The following is a 19,388-nucleotide window of genomic DNA, read 5'->3' on the forward strand; positions in this document are numbered from 1 at the left end:
CTCAGATGCTCTCGTACAGTCACAAGGACCAAAACCATATTTTCAAGCACAGATCTTCAGCACTACAGAAACCAATCTGCTTGTACAGATGTTAACAGGCTTATTGTCAATGCTGTAGGCAAGTTGTTGTAAATAAGGGAGGGAAGCTGTAACTGGTGAAACATGTATTGCGTTTTGTTCTCTGTCAGGATGACAAAAGAAAATAATAGGTTTTGTTCAGAAACATGTTAAGCTCGCTCCTGTGCCAATTCTCAAAGAATGGAAACTTTCCCCAAACAGGCACTTAGGGTAAATGAAAGGAGATTATGAAACTGCATTGTAAAACTGGAGGCTAATAATAATATTAAAAAAGATGATAAAGGATGCCAGTGGTCAGCTTTTTGTTTTGCTCTGTTTTTGTGCGATGGGGATTATACAGGTAAGAATCAATTCCTCTACTAATGAAATTGTGTTGGCTTTTTTAAACAAAAGGATAGCAACCTCCTCTTGACAGCTGTTTGCACGAACTAATTTTCATTCACTGCATAGGTTTCATTGTCCTGGTCCAATGAAAACACTTCAGCTCAAAAGACTTGAGATAAATTACCTCCCTCAAGTGTTTTCAATTCTTTTGTGAGTGAAGCTTGTTAAGAAATAAACATTCTTGCCTTTTCAAATTTAATGTTCAGAAAACACATTTTTGTGGTTAGCAAGCAGTGCTCTACTCAGTTTAACATAGCTAGCAGTTTGTTCCACTGAGCCCACCCACTGTGGTGGATGGCACTTTTATTTGATTGCATACTAATCTTCATAGAGTAAACCCCTCCAGTTCTAAAGAGGATTGTATATAATGAAAACGTACATAGAAACGTCAGAAAACTATTTAATCTTAGACCCCTGGGCTGAGATGGGATGAGAGATGTGGGTTCCATACATAAGTCATCCTTAAAACTTACACTGATCATGACAAAATTTTGTATATGTTTACTTAGCGGACAAGTTAATAATAGGTTGAATACCAAAAGGAGCTTGATTTATGTTTTGCAAACAAAGCTGAAGCATTAGTTTCCCTTTTAGGAACAAGGGAGCAAAATGTTGTTCATTTATTGGGCAATGTTCTCCTCTTCTTACATCTAAGGAGATGGAGTCATGCTGTTGCTCAGGCTGATCCATATTGTCCGTTTGTTTACTGCTGACCTGGTTTTCAGTGCTGCTGAACATCCTCAGCTTCTGCTGATTTCCCCAGGAACTTCATGTACTCAACGCTTCTGGAAATTAGGACAGAAATCACCTTTTGTGTCATACAATCTCTGACCATCCTCTCTTCCCAAACACACACAGACAACCCACTGTAGCACAGGGTGGGAGAGCACAAATACGCATATTTACCTACAAGCACGTGAATACCAGCTCTTCCCCAAACTGTTACAAATGAAGCATGTTCACACTAATGTTTGTGGGGAAGTAAAACAAAAAAACAGGGCTACAGACTGGATGAGGTAACATTCTCCCATGTGTTTCTCAATTAAAAGAAAGCTACAGTTTTTCACATCTTCTTGCCATGGAAAGAGAAGTTACTCACCGTAGTAACGGTGGTTCTTCGAGATGTGTCCCCGTGGGTGCTCCACCATAGGTGACGGCTTGGCCGGCGCCGCAGATCGGATCTTCCAAGCAGTTTCTGCCGGACCGCGCATGCGCCGGCGCGCGCCGCTCCCTGGCGCGCTCCTGGCCATGTGCGCGATCCGGTCCCCACCAGTTCCTCGACCAACCGCCTCGGTTGCCCCTGCAAAACACTAACAGAGATCCGAAGCGGGGAGGATGGGCGGGAAGTGGAGCACCCAGGGGGACACATCTCGAAGAACCACCGTTACTACGGTGAGTAACTTCTCTTTCTTCTTCGAGTGTCCCCGTGGGTGCTCCACCATAGGTGACTACCCAGCAGTAACCCAGATAGGTGGTGGGTAATCGGATTATGTGCAGCTGGTCCCCGAGAGGACCGCTGCAGAGAGACGGGTATCCTCTTGGAATACCCTGTGAAGGGCGTAATGTTTGGCGAACGTGTCGTAGGATGACCAGGTCGCCGCTCTGCAAATGTCTTTCAATGCAACGCCCTTGAAAAAGGCTGTTGATGCTGCCACCGCCCTGGTGGAATGAGCCCTGGGAGTGGCCGACAAAGGAGTCTTTCTGAGCTCGTAGCACATTTTTATGCAGGATACAATGTGCTTTGAGATTCTCTGCGATGAGAGACCTTCTCCTTTAGATTTGGGAGCGAGGGAGACCAGGAGTCTATCCGTTTTTCGGAAGGACTTGGTCCTGTCTACGTAGAAGGCTAGCGCCCTCCTCACATCCAGGAGGTGTAGGCGCGCCTCTTCGCTGGAGTTATGAGGCTTTGGATAGAACGAGGGTAGAACAATAGGTTCATTGATGTGAAACTCGGAAGAAACTTTGGGAACAAAGGCTGGATGCAGCCGTATGGTTACCGCCTCCTTGGAAAAGACAGTACAGGGTGGCGTTGCCATGACTGCCGCAAGCTCGCTCACCCGACGGGCTGACGTAATTGCAAGAAGAAAGGTCGTCTTTACTGTAAGGAGGCGAAGGGGAACCGTGGCCAAGGGCTCGAACGGTGGTCCCATGAGTGTGGTAAGCACCAGGTCCAAGCTCCACGAAGGTGGAATCGGTTTCCGAGGGGGGTATAGGTTTACCAACCCTTTGAGGAACCTGGTAACCATAGGGTGGGCGAACACCGTGTGCCCTCCCTCCTCATGTCTGAACGCCGAGATGGCGGCCAGGTGGACCTTTAACGAGGATAGCGAGAGTCCTGCTCTCTTGAGGTCCAGTAAATACTCTAGAATTGTAGGTATAGGCACCGAAAGGGGGGCCAGCTGCTTGGTAGAACACCAAGCCATGAAGCGAGTCCATTTTTGTTTGTAGGTTTTCCTAGTGGAAGTCCTCCTGCTACTTTCTAGGACTTGCTGTACTTCCACTGTGCATGTGCTCTCTAGGGAGCTGAGCCATGGATTAGCCACGCTTGCAGTCGCAGGCTTTGGGGGTGCGGATGCACTATGGACCCCTGGGCTTGCGTGAGCAGGTCCGGCGCCACCGGAAGAGGCATCGGTGGGCGGTCCGACAGGCGCAGGAGTAGGGGGAACCATGGTTGGCGATCCCATGTTGGGACTATCAGGATCATCCAAGCCTTGTCTCTCCTGGCTTTTTGCAGAACCTTGTGGATCAGCACTGCGGGGGGAAACGCGTAAAGCAGGGGGCCTCCCCACGGGATCGCGAACGCGTCCCCCAGGGACCCCCGGCCCAGCCCTGCTCTGGAGGAGAATCGTGGGCACTGTTTGTTGTGCTGAGTGGCAAACAGATCTATTTGGGGAAACCCCCATGCGTGGAAAATGGGCCGTAGTAGATCGGGACGGATCTGCCACTCGTGGGTGAGCGCAAAACGTCTGCTCAACTGGTCTGCCTTCACGTTGTGCGTGCCCGGCAAGTAGGAGGCTCTCAGGATTATATCGTGGGCGATGCACCAGTTCCATAGGCGGATTGCTTCCGCGCATAAGGTACGGGATCGAGCTCCTCCTTGCCTGTTTATGTAAAACATGGTGGAGGTATTGTCTGTACTGATCCCGACGACTTTGCCTTGTATACGGTCTCGAAAGTGTTTGCAGGCGTTGAACACTGCTCTGAGCTCTAAAACATTGATATGCAGAGACTGTTCCGTGGGTGACCACAGTCCTTGAGCCACCTCTTCGCCCATGTGCGCTCCCCACCCTATGAGGGAGGCATCCGTAGTGAGGAAAACCGATATTTGCGGCTGATGGAAGGGTACCCCTGTTAGCAAGTTCCCGGGGTTTACCCACCATTGCAGGGATTCGCGCACCCCAGGTGGGGGCGACACCACCCTGTGAACAGTGTGTACTGCCGGCTTGTATACACTTGCCAGCCAATGTTGCATGCCGCGCATGTGCAACCTGGCGTTCTGTACCACAAACGTAGCCGCTGCCATGTGGCCCAGCAGCTGCAAGCACGTCAAGACCGGCACCGTAGGGCTGAAGGTGATGACCTGCACGAGGGAACCGATGGCTCGAAAGCGAGCCTCTGGAAGGTATACTCTCGCCGAGACTGAGTTTATGCGAGCCCCTATGAACTCTATGTCCTGTGAGGGGTCTATCTTTGATTTTGCCATATTGATAACCAGGCCAAGTGCGGAGAACGTGTTTGCTGTGACGCGTATCATGCGGAGAACCTCCCTTTTCGAGGTCCCTTTGAGCAGGCAGTCGTCCAGATACGGGAAAATAAACACCCCCTGTCTGTGCAGGTAGGCTGACACCACTGCCAAGGTCTTGGTGAAGACTCTGGGGGCCGAGGAAAGGCCAAACGGTAGGACCTTGTATTGGAAGTGTTCGTTGCCCACCATGAACCGGAGAAAACGTCGGTGAGCCGGATGAATGGTTATGTGGAAGTACGCGTCTTGTAGATCGAGGGCTGCGAACCAGTCTCCATCGTCCAGTGCTGTAAGGATGGAGGCAATAGTGATCATCCGAAAAAGTTGCTTGCGCAGATACCTGTTGAGGCCACGAAGGTCTAAGATGGGCCTCCAGCCTCCTGTCTTTTTCTCCGTCAGGAAATACCGAGAGTAGAACCCTTTCCCTTGCAGTTGCTCCGGCACCTTTTCCACCACCCCTATGAACTCTAGGTGGGCCACCTCCTGCCTGAGCCTGGCTACATGGGAGGCCTCCTGGGGGTGGGGCTTGGGCGGGGGTCGCGGCGGCGGGAGCGACTGGAAGGGGATGGCGTACCCCGTGGCTATGATCTCCAGCACCCATTTGTCTGTGGTGATCCTTTGCCACTGGTCGTAGAATGGTCGGAGGCGATGGTGAAAAAGTCGTTTCGGATGATCTTGTGCAATGGTGGTGATGGCGCAGCCCTGGATTTGTATGTCAAACTTGTGGCCTTTGGCCCCGCCCCGAGGACGTACGGCCCTGTTGTGAGCGTCGCCTGGGGGTTCTGTACTGCTGGTGCTGCTGATGCCGCCCTTGCTCGTAACCCCTGTGATACTGGGGGCGCTGTTGCTGGTATTGGTACCGCCTTTGCTGTGGGTAGTACCTTTTCTTTGAGTATGGAGGGGTGTAAATCCCCAGGGTCCTGAGTGTGGCTCTTGAGTCTTTACTGGAATGAAGGACCGAGTCAGTTGATTCAGCAAACAGCTTCTGCAAGTCGAAGGGAAGGTCGATTATCTTCGCCTGCAGATCTCTCGGTATGCCCGAGGTCTGGAGCCAGGACTCCCGTCGCATCACCACTGCAGTTGCTGTGGAACGTGCTGCCGTGTCCGCAACGTCCAAAGCAATCTGAACTTCCATCCTCGCAGCCGCGTAGCCCTCTTGCACTATGGCCTTGAGGACCGGCTTTTTGTCCTCTGGAAGCGAGTCCATGAGGGAAGTTAATCTGGCATAGTTGTCGAAATTATGGTTCGCCAAGTGCGCTGCATAATTTGCCATTCGCAAGGTTAAAGTGGAGGAGGAGTAGACCTTTCTGCCGAACAGCTCTAGCTTCTTGGCATCTTTGTCCATTCCCCCTGTTTTAAATTGAGATGTTTTTAATCTTTGCTGCGAGGACTCCACCACCAATGAGTTTGGCTGGGGGTGGCTAAACAAGAACTCCATGCCCTTCGCCGGCACGAAGTATTTCTTATCCGCTCTCTTTTGGACAGGCGGAATAGTTGCCGGGGTCTGCCATATGGTAGTGGCGGACTCCAAGATCGCTTCATCAAGCGGGATTGCTACTCTGGAGGAGGCCGGGGAGCTCAAATTTTTAAGGAGCTTATGATGTTTCTCTTGCACTTGTGCTGTCTGGATGCCTTGCGTGAAAGCTACCCTCTTAAACAGCTCCTGAAACTGTTTGAGATCGTCCTTGGGATGGACGTCCCCTAAGGCCGTGGCCTCATCCGGGGAGGAAAACGAGGAACCGCTGGGGTACATTTCTTTGGACCCTTCCGGTTCTTGATGGTGATGGTGCGCCCTCTCGCTGGAGGTTTGCGAGGGAAAATCTCGTGGGTCCACGGCCAGTCCCCCCTGGGATGCTTGAGTCTCCGTCCCCGATCGCGATTGCCCTCGGGGGTACGAGGTAATATGTGGGGATCTCTCCCTGGTAGATTGCCGATGGTGTCCATGCCCCGCGTGGTAGGGACGACCATGGCAGTATAGGCACTGTTCCTGGGAAGGTGACCTTGACCATTCCCTTTGCACGTACCCTGTGTGTCTGGGAGAGGGGGATCGTCGAGACACTGGAGAGAGCGATTTTGCATAATAGTCCAGCGATTCAAATCCCAGGAAGGGCGAGGGTGGTGCCAGCCATGGGGAGGCTGATTGCAGGAAAGGAGAAGGGGGCTCCGGGTAGGCTAGGGGGGGCCCCTGCCTTCTGGTTGGAGTCTGCAACATGAGCGGAGGGCTGTGAGAGAAGAGCTCCACAGCCCTGTCTGGAGAGGGGCTGCAATGCCTCCTCTTGTGTGCAGCCTTCCCCCTCCCTTGAGGAGGTAACTCCGCCCCCTGATGGGCGGGGGATCCCGGCCCCGTCGGCACCGTGCTAGGCACGCTTGAGGGCGGTGCCACACGTGCGGAGTCCTTCTGCGCCTGCAGGCTACGTGCCTGCGCGCTCTGCACCGCCGGTTCCCCGGGGGTCGGTGCCGCTGCCTGCGGTGCCGCTGGTACCGGCGCTTGCTTAGCCGCCGTCCTGCCTGCGGTGCGGGGCGGCTGGCTGATCATCGGAGGCTGAGCCGCTTCCACGTGGCTCTCCGTGCCGCCGCCGATCAGCTGTTGCTGCGGCTGGGGGCTGCTCGCTCCTCCCGTCCCGCTCACTGTTGCTGCCGGCAGGGATCGGGTTGGAGAAACTTTCCTCCGTTTTTGCGCTGATGGAGTGAGGGAGGCAGCTTTCCTTCTAAGGGCCCCGGAGGGTCCCTCCTGCTGCGGCCGCTCCGGCACGTCTGGCTGGAGGGCCTTGTCAAGAAGCAGCAGTTTAATTCTCATCTCCCTGTCTCTCCGTGCTCTGGTCGTTAACTTTGCACAGAAGGCGCATTTTTGTGCCACATGGGACTCCCCCAGGCACCTTATGCATAGACTGTGCCCATTGGACACTGGCATCGCCTCTCGGCAGGACTCACATTTTTTAAAGCCTGAGGAGGACATTGTTGGTGAGTCTTTGAGTTTGTTTGTGGGTACTTAGCACTTCTTTGTGCTGTTTCCCCGTCCGATGGCCTGCCTCCGCAGGAGGGCTGATGGCCCTAGCTCCCGGCCTCCGGCGCTTGTTACTGGGACTGGCTTGAGCTGTCCCTCCGTAGCTTGTTTGTTGTTTGTTTTTTTTTTTTTTTTTTTTTTTTACAAAATAACAACCGGTTACTTATGGTATCCTAAGAACTGAAAAACTTTAAAGAGAAAACAAATAAAGTCGTTGAATACGCTATGTGGCTTTAGCCTAGTCGGATTCCGTCTGCAGCCGACGGCGGTTGAGAGGAACTGGCGGGGACCGGATCGCGCACATGGCCAGGAGCGCGCCAGGGAGCGGCGTGCGCCGGCGCATGCGCGGTCCGGCAGAAACTGCTTGGAAGATCCGATCTGCGGCGCCGGCCAAGCCGTCACCTATGGTGGAGCACCCACGGGGACACTCGAAGAAGAACAATTTGATTTTTTTCAAAGAAAAGTCAAACACAAGCAAACTGAAATATTTTGATTTGGATAAGCTCTCATAGTGCTTCATGGTGTTGTTTGGTTGCTTCATGTCCTGTTTCTCCTTCATATTCCACCACACACTACACTCCAACTAGGGAGACCACAGTAATCATTAGAGATATAGTCTAATCAGGGAACACAGCCCATAGAAAATGGGGACATGAAGCTGATTTTTCTGGTATTAGAATATGGTTAAATATAGACTTTTTCATAGGAGATAAAACATTTTTCAACCAACTCTGATTGTAAACATGGACAAATCCCAACACAAGTCAGAATTTGATCACTGGGAATTCTCCCACAATTTTTGTCTAGCTCTAATTTCTATTCTTGTTCCTCTGGATCTCCATCCCCTTGCATGGTAAGCAAAGGCCCCATAAGAAAATCTTAATATGGTGCTGTATCACATGCTTCCACTAACCAAATTATGTTTGTTGGGGAGCAGCAGTGTTTGTTCACTAATAAAGCCCTGTACCTTGTGGTAGTGTATGTTGAAGCTGAGGATTCTCTTCCTTAACCCCATGCTGGCAGAGTCCGGAGCAGTCCTTTTATACAGTCGGACCCATCCCAAGGCTTTTGAACTTAGGCACCAATTCCCACTCAAATCTGGGACTCAGTCACTTAGAAATGACTTTCCATTTTCCTCACTTCCAGCCTGAGTCTACCTGATGATATACAAAACATTTCCAGACCTTCAGATTTGCAGACTTCACATAGAATAGACTGGATTTTAGTTCAAAATACTCCTCTGCACCCCCTGAAATCCCTAAGACAGGAGAAATATGCACCTTTGCCAGTGTCTTACAATATTTTTGCAAAAAATGAACACTACATAAATGCACTTGCATATTTACAGACATCTGACATGGCTGATAAATCTTCCAGTAGATCAAACCACAGAACAACTGATGAATAGTCATCGTCAAGCTGTTAGAGATTAGTTGCATTACCATTTCCCATAAAGGATTCGGCTTCTACCAGTTTCCAACCATGCAGGACAAAAAGAGACTTGTATTGTCAACAGTACATCTGTGGGCTTGATGGGAGACTGATTTTGTGTAGCTGTACTCCACTGTCCCTTAGGAGGAAGCCTTTTCAATAATGCTAGGGGACCTGACAGAAAGCAGTTTAAGATATTCATGGACAAAATACAAGGAAGTAGTTGAGTGGAGACTGTGCCTTGGAATTCAATGGCAACTTGAAGAACTTTTTCTAGATTTATACTTTTCTACTGATAAGCCAATAAAAATAAATTTTGTCATTCACCAAACTAATCCCTTACAAGAAGCCACTTATCTGAAAACGAATAAAAATATTTTGCTTTCAACAGCACCTTGTATTTACAGATCTCAAAAAACTTTAGAATCATGGATAGAGTTGGCCTCAGACTACTCTCAAGGGCTACGTCTACACGTGCAGCCAACATCGAAATAGCTTATTTCGATGTTGTGACATTGAAATAGTCTATTTCGATGAATAACGTCTACACGTCCTCCAGGGCCGGCAACGTCGATGTTCAACTTCGACGTTGCTCAGCCCAACATCGAAATAGGCGCAGCGAGGGAATGTCTACACGTCAAAGTAGCACACATCGAAATAAGGATGCCAGGCACAGCTGCAGACAGGGTCAACGGGCGGACTAGCGCTTCCGGGGCAACAGCTAGCCGCTCCCTTAAAGGGCCCCTCCCACATACACTCAGCCTGCACAGCACGCGGTCTGAGGAGCCATATAGGCACACAGACCCCGAGCGCCGCAGTCATGGACCCCCAGCAGCAGCAGCAGCAGCTAGAGGTCCACCCAGCCCTCCCGGCAGGAGCAGGGCTTGCCCTGGCTCATGCCATGTTGGGGGCAGCTGAGCACCTTCTTGCCCCAGGGGAGGAGATGCCCCCAGGGCAGCAGGGCTCAGCCCCTACCCCTGCAGCACCCCGCTCCACCCCCCGCCTCACACGCCGGCGGCTGTGGAGCTACCCCACCAGCACCGACTGGTGGGAGCGGCTGGTGCTTGGGGAGTGGGACGACGACCACTGGCTCCAGAACTTCAGGATGACCGGCCAGACATTCCTGGAGCTCTGCCAGTGGCTCACCCCCGCACTCAGGCACCGGGACACTGCCATGCGGCGTGCCCTCCCTGTGGAGAAACGGGTCGGCATCGCTGTCTGGAAGCTGGCCACTCCGGACAGCTACTGATCCGTGGGGCAGCAGTTTGGTGTCGGAAAGGCCACCGTCGGGGCTGTCTTCATGGAGGTAAGAGAACCCACAGTGGGAGGCCAGGCCAGGGCAGGACAGGGGGGCCAGGGCAGGGCAGGGCAGGGGGGCCAGGGCAGGCCAGGGCAGGGCAGAGCAGGGCAGGGGGGCCAGGGCAGGGCAGGGCCACGCACACCCTGCTCACCCCTCATTGGGGCTGTCCCATGTGCTTTCTCTGCAGGTCGTGCGTGCCATCAACTCCATGCTCCTGCACAGGCTCGTGAGGCTGGGGGACCCACAGGCCACTGTCGCCGCCTTTGCCACCCTGGGCTTCCCCAACTGCTTCGGGGCTCTGGATGGGACTCACATCCCCATCCGCGCCCCGGACCACAGTGGCGGCCGATACCTCAATCGGAAGGGCTACCATTCAGTCGTCCTGCAGGCCTTGGTGGACAGCCGGGGACGGTTCCAGGACATTTACGTGGGCTGGCCTGGCAGCACCCACGACGCCCGGGTTTTCCGCAACTTGGGCCTGTGCCGCCGGCTGGAGGCGGGGACCTACATCCCCCAGCGGGAGATCCCTCTGGGGGACACCACCATGCCCTTCTGCATCCTCGCGGATGCGGCCTACCCCCTCCGGCCGTGGCTCATGCGCCCCTACACGGGCCACCTCTCCGCCAGCCAGAAGCGCTTCAACGAGCGCCTGAACCGTGCGCGCCAGGTGGTGGAGCGCTCATTTGGCCGCCTCAAGGGACGCTGGCGATGTCTCCTGACCCGCCTGGATGCCAGCCCCAACAACATCCCCCAGATTGTGGGTGCCTGCTGCGCCCTGCACAACCTCGTGGAGAGCAAGGGGGAGAGCTTTCTTCAGGGCTGGGCCGCGGAGGCCGCCAGGGCACACGTGCAGCCACCTGCTGCCCCCAGTCGGCAGGTGGACCCAGAGGGGACCCGGGTCCGGGAGGCCCTGCAGGCCCACTTCGAGCAACAGGCCGCGGGGTGAACTCTGGCTAGGCCCCCTACTGCCCGCCCCTTCCTCCCCCACACTCCTGCCCCAACGCCCACACCATGGAGCACCCCACCGCCCCCCCCCCCACTTGTCCAGGAGAAATGACAGCATGAACTTGTGGGTGAACGTAAATGTTTTTTTTGTCTTAACGAATTTTTTTTTTTTGGTAAATAAATAAATATGTGAAACGGAAACCAAAAAGGAGGGACAAACGTTCAACAAAAGCAAGATGTGCACAAATAAAACAATATACAACAACAAAGCAGAGAACTGTGCGCCATCAACAAAAAAGAAAAGCAGGGAGGAGAACGGGGCGAACTATTTACAGAGGGGGGACGGAGCAAACAGGGGCACCAAAATAAAGCAGTTCAACAAAAGTCTGTCCAAGAAGGGGAGGGGCCACGTCCCGGGCCCCTCGCCCCTACAGCCCAGCACTGGGCGTGCCCGGCCGGGAGCTCCGCCGGGCCTGCAGTCTGGTCCGCGGCTGGGTGGGAGCGGGCTCCACCGGAAGGTAGCGGCGCCGGCGAGTCTCGGGTGGCTCCAGGGGTCCCTCGGCGCGGTGGCCCTCGCGGGGAGGTGGTGGGGCGACGGCGGACGGCCCGGCGACGGCTGGAGCAGCTGGTGGTGGGGCTGCAGGAGCGGGCGGTGGCTCGGCCGGCGCGGCATGGGGGGCCAGGTAGTCAACCAGCCGGTTGATGGTCTCCATATAGGCCCCCCATGCCTTCCTGCGCCAGGCCAGCGCCTGCTCCTGCAGCCGGAGGTGCTGCTCCGACACCTCCAGCTGACGGCGGAGGATGGCCAGCAGCTGGGGGTCCGTGGCCGCCGCCGGTAGCAGGCGCGGGGTCTGCCGTCTGGCCCTCCGCGGGGCCGGTCGTTCCTCGGCCGAGGGGCTGCCCTGGAGCGAGGGTCCCGGAGGGCTCTCCGGGACAACCGAGGCCTCGCCGGCGCTCTCTTCCGGTCCTTCGGATGGTGCAGGTGCAGGTGCAGGACACAGGAGAGGAGGGGGGAAAGAAGAATGGAGACAGGCGTTAGTGTGGGCCCCGAGCCGTAGCCTTTGTCCCCCGCGCCCTGTGCTGCAGGTTCCCCATCCCCGTCCCCGGGAGATGATGCTGTGATGGATGGGGTTCAGGGGTCCCCCTGCCCTGCACCCCGTCCCCTGGTGGGAGCGACTCTCACTTCACCCCGCAGGGTCTGAGAGCAGGAGAGCTTTCTTAGGCCACAGATGGTCAGTTTCTGGCAGGAGTGACAGCACCAGCTGTCGGAAGAGAGAGTCCTTCCAACCCGTTGTGGGGAGAAGACCCCAAGGGGGGCCCCTCTGGGATGCAGCTTTCCCACTCCTCTGGCTGGCTGCCTACCAGCTCTCCCTTCTCCTAGCCTCTACCTGTGGCCCCCGCCCTCGCCCCCCAATTCCAAGCCAGCTCGGCTCCTCCCTCCTGTTTGCTCAGGGCAGAGGTGTCACCTGCCAGCTGTAGCGCCAGGATCCTCCTTTGGCCCTGGGAGCTCCTCGGCTCTGGTGGCTCATATGTAGCCTGAGTCTCCCTTTGGCACTCCCCCCACTCCATCACATGCTGCTGCTGCTGCGGGGTGTCCCACCCCCTCCGCCCGGGGGCCCCTCGAGGTTCCGCTCCCCCCTGGCCCGGGGATGGGGCATGGCACTGTCATGCAGGGTGGCGGGGGGCAGGGGCTGATGGCTGCAGTGCTGTGAGGGCCATGGCCCTAGTGTCCTTGGGGCCATGGCCATGTGAGCGTGTGGGGGGCCCTGGACACATCTCTGTTCCCCCCGCCCCTCAAGCCCCGGGGTGTCCACCAGAGAGGGGTACCTACCTGTGGGTCCGCTCCCACGGTCCGGAGATCCCCGGGGGTCGGAGGCCCTGCTGCTGCTCCGGGATGGCAGGAGGAGGATCTGCAGGCTGGATTCTGCGGAGGAGGAGCTCCCCTCCTCCTCCTCCTCCTCCTCCTGCCGCGATGTCCCGGGGATGGCCTCCGGGGGGGGCCCCCGGGGTGCGGGGCTTGCCTCCGGGGCGGAGTCCGGCTGCAGGGCCTGCTCGGGCTCGTCAGCCGAGGTGTCAAGGGTGGCTGGAGGGGAGGAGGTGTGCCGGGAGCCCAGGATGTCCCTGAGCTCCCTGTAAAAGGGGCAAGTGACGGGGGCGGCCCCAGATCGGCTGGCCGCATCCCGGGCCCGGGCATAACCCTGCCGCAGCTCCTTGACCTTACTGCGAACGTGGTCAGGAGTGCGGGCAGGGTGACCCCGGGCAGCCAGGCCGTCGGCCAGCCGAGCGAACGCATCTGCGTTCCGCCTCTTGCTCCCCATTACCTGGAGCACCTCCTCCTCGCTCCAGAGCCCCAGCAGGTCCCGCATCTCGGCCTCCGTCCAAGAGGGGCCCTGCTGCCGCTTCCCAGACTGCGTGGCCCTCTGGCTGCCCTGGCTGGTCTGGCTGCCCTTGAGGGGGGTCCCCTGGGGGCGCTGGGGGGGCTGCTGGGCAGCCATGGCCGGTGTCAGGGGCTGAGGGCTGTGCAGGCTCGCCGCGGGGGCAGGCAGGAGCCTGCACGTTGCCTCAGCCTCCTGCAGTCAGGGCAGGGGAGGGGACCTTTAAGGGGCCGCTCCACGCGGCCACCAGTGAGCTGAGGGGCTGGAGAGAGCGTCTCTCAACCCCCCAGCTGATGGCCGCCATGGAGGACCCGGCAATTTCGACGTTGCGGGACGCGGATCGTCTACACTGTCCCTACTTCGATGTTGAACGTCGAAGTAGGGCGCTATTCCTATCTCCTCATGAGGTTAGCGACTTCGACGTCTCGCCGCCTAACGTCGAAGTTGGTGCCGCTACTTCGAAGTAGCGTGCACGTGTAGACGCAGCCAAGATGTGCAAAGGGGTATTATCCACTGCTCTCATGGGCTATGTCTACACTAGCCCCAAACTTCGAAATTGATGCTGCTCGCTGCCGCGCGGCTCGCCCCAACAGTGCTCCTTTTCGAAAGGACCCCGCCTACTTCGAAGTCCCCTTATTCCCATCTGGGAATAAGGGGACTTCGAAGTAGGCGGGGTCCTTTCGAAAAGGAGCCCTGTCGGGACAAGCCACGTCAATTTCGAAGCACCGCGGCCGCCCGCATGCTAATGAAGCGCTGAATATGCATTTCAGCGCTTCATTAGTAAACTTCGAAATGGCCATTTGTGTGGCCATTTCGAAGTTTGGGGCTAGTGTAGACACAGCCATGGAGACGAAAATTGCTAAAGTGAGTCACACAAGGCCATAGAAGAAGTCAGTTGCAGAGCTGGAAACTGCAACCATTTCTCCGGGCTCTCACACCAGTATGTTAGTCACTAAACCTGCAAGTTACTTTACACCTCGTGAACTTCCGTCATAATTTTTCCTTAGTAGTCTGACATTCTTGCTGTGAAAATATAGTGCCCCAAACTGGCACACTTAGGCTATGGTTACACTACAACAATCTGTTGACAGAAGACACTGTCGAAAGAAATTTCCTGACAAAACTTCTTTCAGAGTGCAGCCACACACAAAAGCCAATCGAAAAGCGCTCTGCTCTGTCAAAAGAGTGGCCGGATTGCCTGGCCATTCTCTTGACAAACCAGACACCCGGAAGCACAGCAGACAGGGCTGCCCGTTGTCCTGGATGCCCTGTTTGTCGAAAGGAGGCCTCCCAAGATCATCCACACAGCATTTTTGGTGATGTTCCTCATTTGGGAGAGACAGAAGGTTGGTGGTGGAAATGCCATCTTTTGCTGACATGAGGCATTTTGTGTGTGGAAGTTCCACCAGTTTTGTGGACAAGACTGGGGTTTTGTCGGCAAAACTTGCTCGTGTAGCCATAGCCTCAGTGTGAGTGAATGAAGGTGGAGTTCAAATGTTTAGTACTGATCTCACTGAAGACAGCAGGAATATACCACTGACCATTCAAAAGATGGTAAAAGCCACCTTAACAATTAAACAAGTAAAATACAATAAAGTCCAATACAATAAAATGGAAGCAGTAAAGTGATAAACACAGCAAAGGTGAACAGAGAGATAAGTAATATAATAGATCCCAGAAATTCTCATTAGAAAGAGTAATGTGTGGCCTGGTCTACAACCACTGTTGTACTGGTTTAATTAAAGCATATAATTTTAAAATGAACTTAGTTAAACTACTTGCAATTTTCTGTGTGGACACTTAACTGTTTAAACTTGGTTTATATTGCATGGTAACTGACAAATAAAAGCTGACCCAATAATTTAATGGTGAGCATAATGAAATGGAAGAACACCTTACTCAGCAATATGGTGCATTCTCAGTCATTTGACACTTGTGTATCAAGACTGGGTGTCTTTCTAAATGATACAGTTTATCCTGATGGAGAAATCACTTGGTAAAATTCTATAGCCACCGTTATGCAGGTCAGACTAAATGATCGTGACAGTCACTTCTGGCCTTACAAAACTATGAAACAATATGAACCAAGTGTATTCACATAAGACTGTCCCCACAAAGGTTTGCACAGGTTTAATTATATACATTTCCAAACTGATTAAATTTAAACGAGTGTAAATTGTCTATGTATAGACCAGCTCTATGTTTTAATGAAGTTCCTAAAAATAGGAATGAAGTAGATAGACATCAAAAAGGAGGTAGTGCCAAGTCTGAGGGTTCACTACAGAAAAGGCCTCATTCCCTGCTAATGTAGTTCCTGAAAGGTAGGCAACCAACATGTTTCATACCACTTCAGGATCTGGCAACCTGCCATGCTCACATGCATCTCAACTGGCTTTTCATGCATCCTGCTGAAAGCCTGTGGACACTTGCCTGCCGTTACTCTTTTTGCCATATGTACCACTGTGACACCTACTGCTAAGGCATTCAGTGATCTTGTTGACTCCCTTCTGGCTGCTCCCTTGTTGAATTCCAACTGGGAAGTGGCTGGCAGTGATAGCAGTCTGTGGAGACACCGCCATAACCATTACCAAATACTGAACCCAGGTTCCTTCCCCGCTCTGGTGAGATGAACCAGGCTCCTCAGTCACAACCCCCAACACACTCTCCTAATGCATGTAAAGTAAGCAAGGGGCCTCTACGGTGATGGAGGAAAAACTTAGAAAACGTTATTTTTTTAGAAAATCTCATTATTTCATGAGGTCTGATCCATGATTTTTGAACAAGCTGGACTCCTGCTCTGACACATGAAGACATTTTGTATAAGAAGGACTGTAATAAATTTGGGGCTGTACTATGTACAGAAAATATCCTTGTCAATCTGTCAGTTTGTTTGGCATATTACACATATAAGTTCTTAGATTCCATTCCTTTGAGCTGAAATTTGAAAGATACAACAGGTAGTATAAAAAATTAACGTGCTGAAGAGAACACAATTATTTAATAAATCCTGCAAAGTGTAGCAAGGAGGTGAGGCTTCCCTTGGAAACTGGCAGAGAGGGACCCCAGCATACCCCCGGAGAGTGGAAACAGGAGGTCCACCTCTGCCGCACTAGAGGGAAAGGAAGTGGAAGTATGAAAGGCAGCTCAGCTGAGCTGGAGGGGCCACAGAAGACAGTTGCCTCCTGCCTGCTGCTGGAGCCCATAAAGGAGCTGCCTGGGCTGTGTCCCAAGGCCAGGACTCCCTGAGCTACTGAGCGACCAAGACATCAAAGAACTGCTAGGGTGGCCTCTTGAGGACTGGCTGGACTTCTGTGGGTTGCCAGCCACCAGAGATGCTAGTGAATCGCTGGGGGAATAAGCCATTGTTCCTCAGGACAACAGGCAAATCCTATGGCAAAAAGCTACCAAACCCTGGGAAGCAGGAAGTAGCGCAGGAGAACTAAATGACTATCTTGTTGGTTGTTGGCCTTATATTAACTCAGTTCATTGCAGGCAGGTCCCTGCTGATTCAGTAGTAGACCACTCTGCCACTTTTAGGGCTCTGGGCTGGGATGTGGTGGATGAGATGAAGCTGGCCTTCATCTCCCTACCCTGCTTCTCCATCCCTGGGGACAGGAGTTCTGTGCTACTCTACCACTAGCCCTTACCTGAGGCGCTAGACCAGGGGAGGGCAACAAGTGGCCCGTGGGGTGCTTTGTTTACTTACACACCCACAGATATGGCTGCTTGCTGCTCCAGGGTTGGCTGTAGTTCTCTGTTCCCAGCCCATGGGAGATGTGGGAAATGTTAGCCCAGCCCACGCAGCTCCCTGTAGCTCAGAGTTGCCAGAAACAGTGAACCGCAGAAAATGGGAGCTGTGAGAGGCTGCACCTATGGACATGCAGGTAAATAAAGTGCCAGACAGCCTGCCAGTGCTAATCATGGTGAACTGTGTCCTGCCCATGGGCTTCCTTATTGCTCACGCCTGCCTTGCACATTTCTGGCACTCTCTCTTACCTGGGGCTTAAAGACTGTTTAACTGTTCTACCCTGATAGCAGGCCAGAATCAGCTAATGGTTTGCTGCCTGCCCTGACTGAAGGCTTGGCATTCGCAGACTGTTCTTCCTGGGTGCAGGGCTGGGGCACTTGGTGCAGCTAACTTCCTCCTTCCTCAATAACAAGGAGGCATGGCCATTTTTGGAGAGCGACAGGGAGGGACAGCTATGGAGTCGCCGTGCTCCTGACCTGGGACTAAAATGCTTGTCTTTCTTGTTCTAAAAGCAGTGCTATGAACCTGTGCTAACCATTCTGCCTGTAGTATATTGCTCTAGGGCTAAGTTTCATAGGAAAACAATTGAAAGAAAACCGTGAGTGCTGCATTTTGTTTTTAAACCCCATGGACTAATTTTAAAACAAAAATTGCATGTCAGCATCTGTAACCTATGAAGCAACAATGACAACTACAACTGTAAATGCTTGAAAATTTTCATGAGGTGGCACACTATAGAGAGCTAATTATACAGCTGCATGACACAAAATCATCTGGGATGGCCCAGTGCCAATAATCTATGTAAGTATATAACCATTTTAAACATAATTAGGTGCCTAACTGCATGCACAGAGTTAATCCAAGCATTTTCCTAATTATATGATTTCCAACTAATTCCATTTAAACTGTTAATTGCTGTTGGTGTTTTTTATTAAGCGAAACAGTACAAGTCAATAGCATGAGAGAAACAACAGAATGAACATAACCGATACATTACAGAGTTTGGCATTTGTTTCCATTGTCTGCTACATTTTTCTGGCACACAAATATCGCACATAGGTTCTTAAATAAAGGAGCGTTCACCAAACCATCTTGTCTTAGTTTCTGCATCTTCTAGGACACGAAATCCCACTCAGGCTATGTCTAGATTACAGTGATTGGTTGACAGAAGTTTTTGTCAGAAGATATCTTCCAACAAAAAGCCTGCTGACAGATCATGGCAAAATTGCCAAGCAGATCACAAGAGTGATCCACTCAACAGAGAGCATCGGGACTGCCTGGCCACTCTCTCGACAAAACAGCCAACTGGAAGCACAGCAGACAAAGCTGCCCGTTGTCCTGGAAGCCCTGTCGGTCAACAGCAGGCCATGCAGAACATCCAGCCTGGCTTTCTGTCAACAGATCTCTATCGACAGAGGCGTTATGTCCTGTGGGGTGTGGGATAAGACTGCTGACAGAAGTGCTGCATCTTTCAATTTACTGTGGACAGAACACCTTGGGAATCTGGATGCTCCCCAGGTTTAGTGGACAAAATGCTAATGTAGACATACCCCTGCAATGAGCTCAATAGCCTGAATTAGACTAGTGTATTACAAATATTTTGTTAGTCTTTAAAGTGCTACTGGACTGCTTTTTTGTTTTGATAGTACATAGACTAGCACGGTTAGCTCTCTCTTACTAACCTTCAAGAGAGTAAATCAACAAAAGATGGAGCTGCACCAATGCCCAAGGACTCTGAAACGTCAGGAAATTGGTTTGGTGAAACATACATGATATGCTAGCAAGCAATCCATATCCCAGGCCGCAGACGCTATCAGTAGGGACCAGTAAGTTAATAGACAGGTAAAGGAGTATTCAGAATGGGCACCTGCCCAATCACCCACATATGATGTTCCTAATTGTTGGTTTAATTCTGTGGCATTATCAACTCCATGCATTCGAAAATCATAAGCTTCACTTCATAAAACCCCCATAAGATTACTTTCAAAATCATAAGATTTGTTTTTTAAGTTCTACTTTTGGGTTTTTGTTTTATTTGCTTTGTGAGTCTTTAGGATGTACTTGGGTCCCATTTTCAAGATTTTCTCTGACAGCACAAAGACTAGAAACTTACCTTATTTTTATAGACAGATGAGGTGTCTATGTGGGCTATGTCTACACCAGCAGCCTCTGTCAACAGATGCCGCTGTCAACAGAGGTACCTCAATAAAACATCTGTTGACAGAGAGCATCTACACGGCACCCAGATCTGTCAACAGAGGAAGCCCCTTAACCCTGGAAGCACAGTGGGCACGGAGGGAAAGTCCTTCCAGGACCACCGGCTCTGCATGCCCTTAAAGGCCCACCTCCCCCTGGTTACAGTCTGTGCTCATGGTGAGCCT

This window comes from Carettochelys insculpta, chromosome 6 (assembly GCF_033958435.1).
Source record: "Carettochelys insculpta isolate YL-2023 chromosome 6, ASM3395843v1, whole genome shotgun sequence".
NCBI classification, from domain to species: Eukaryota; Metazoa; Chordata; order Testudines; family Carettochelyidae; genus Carettochelys; species Carettochelys insculpta.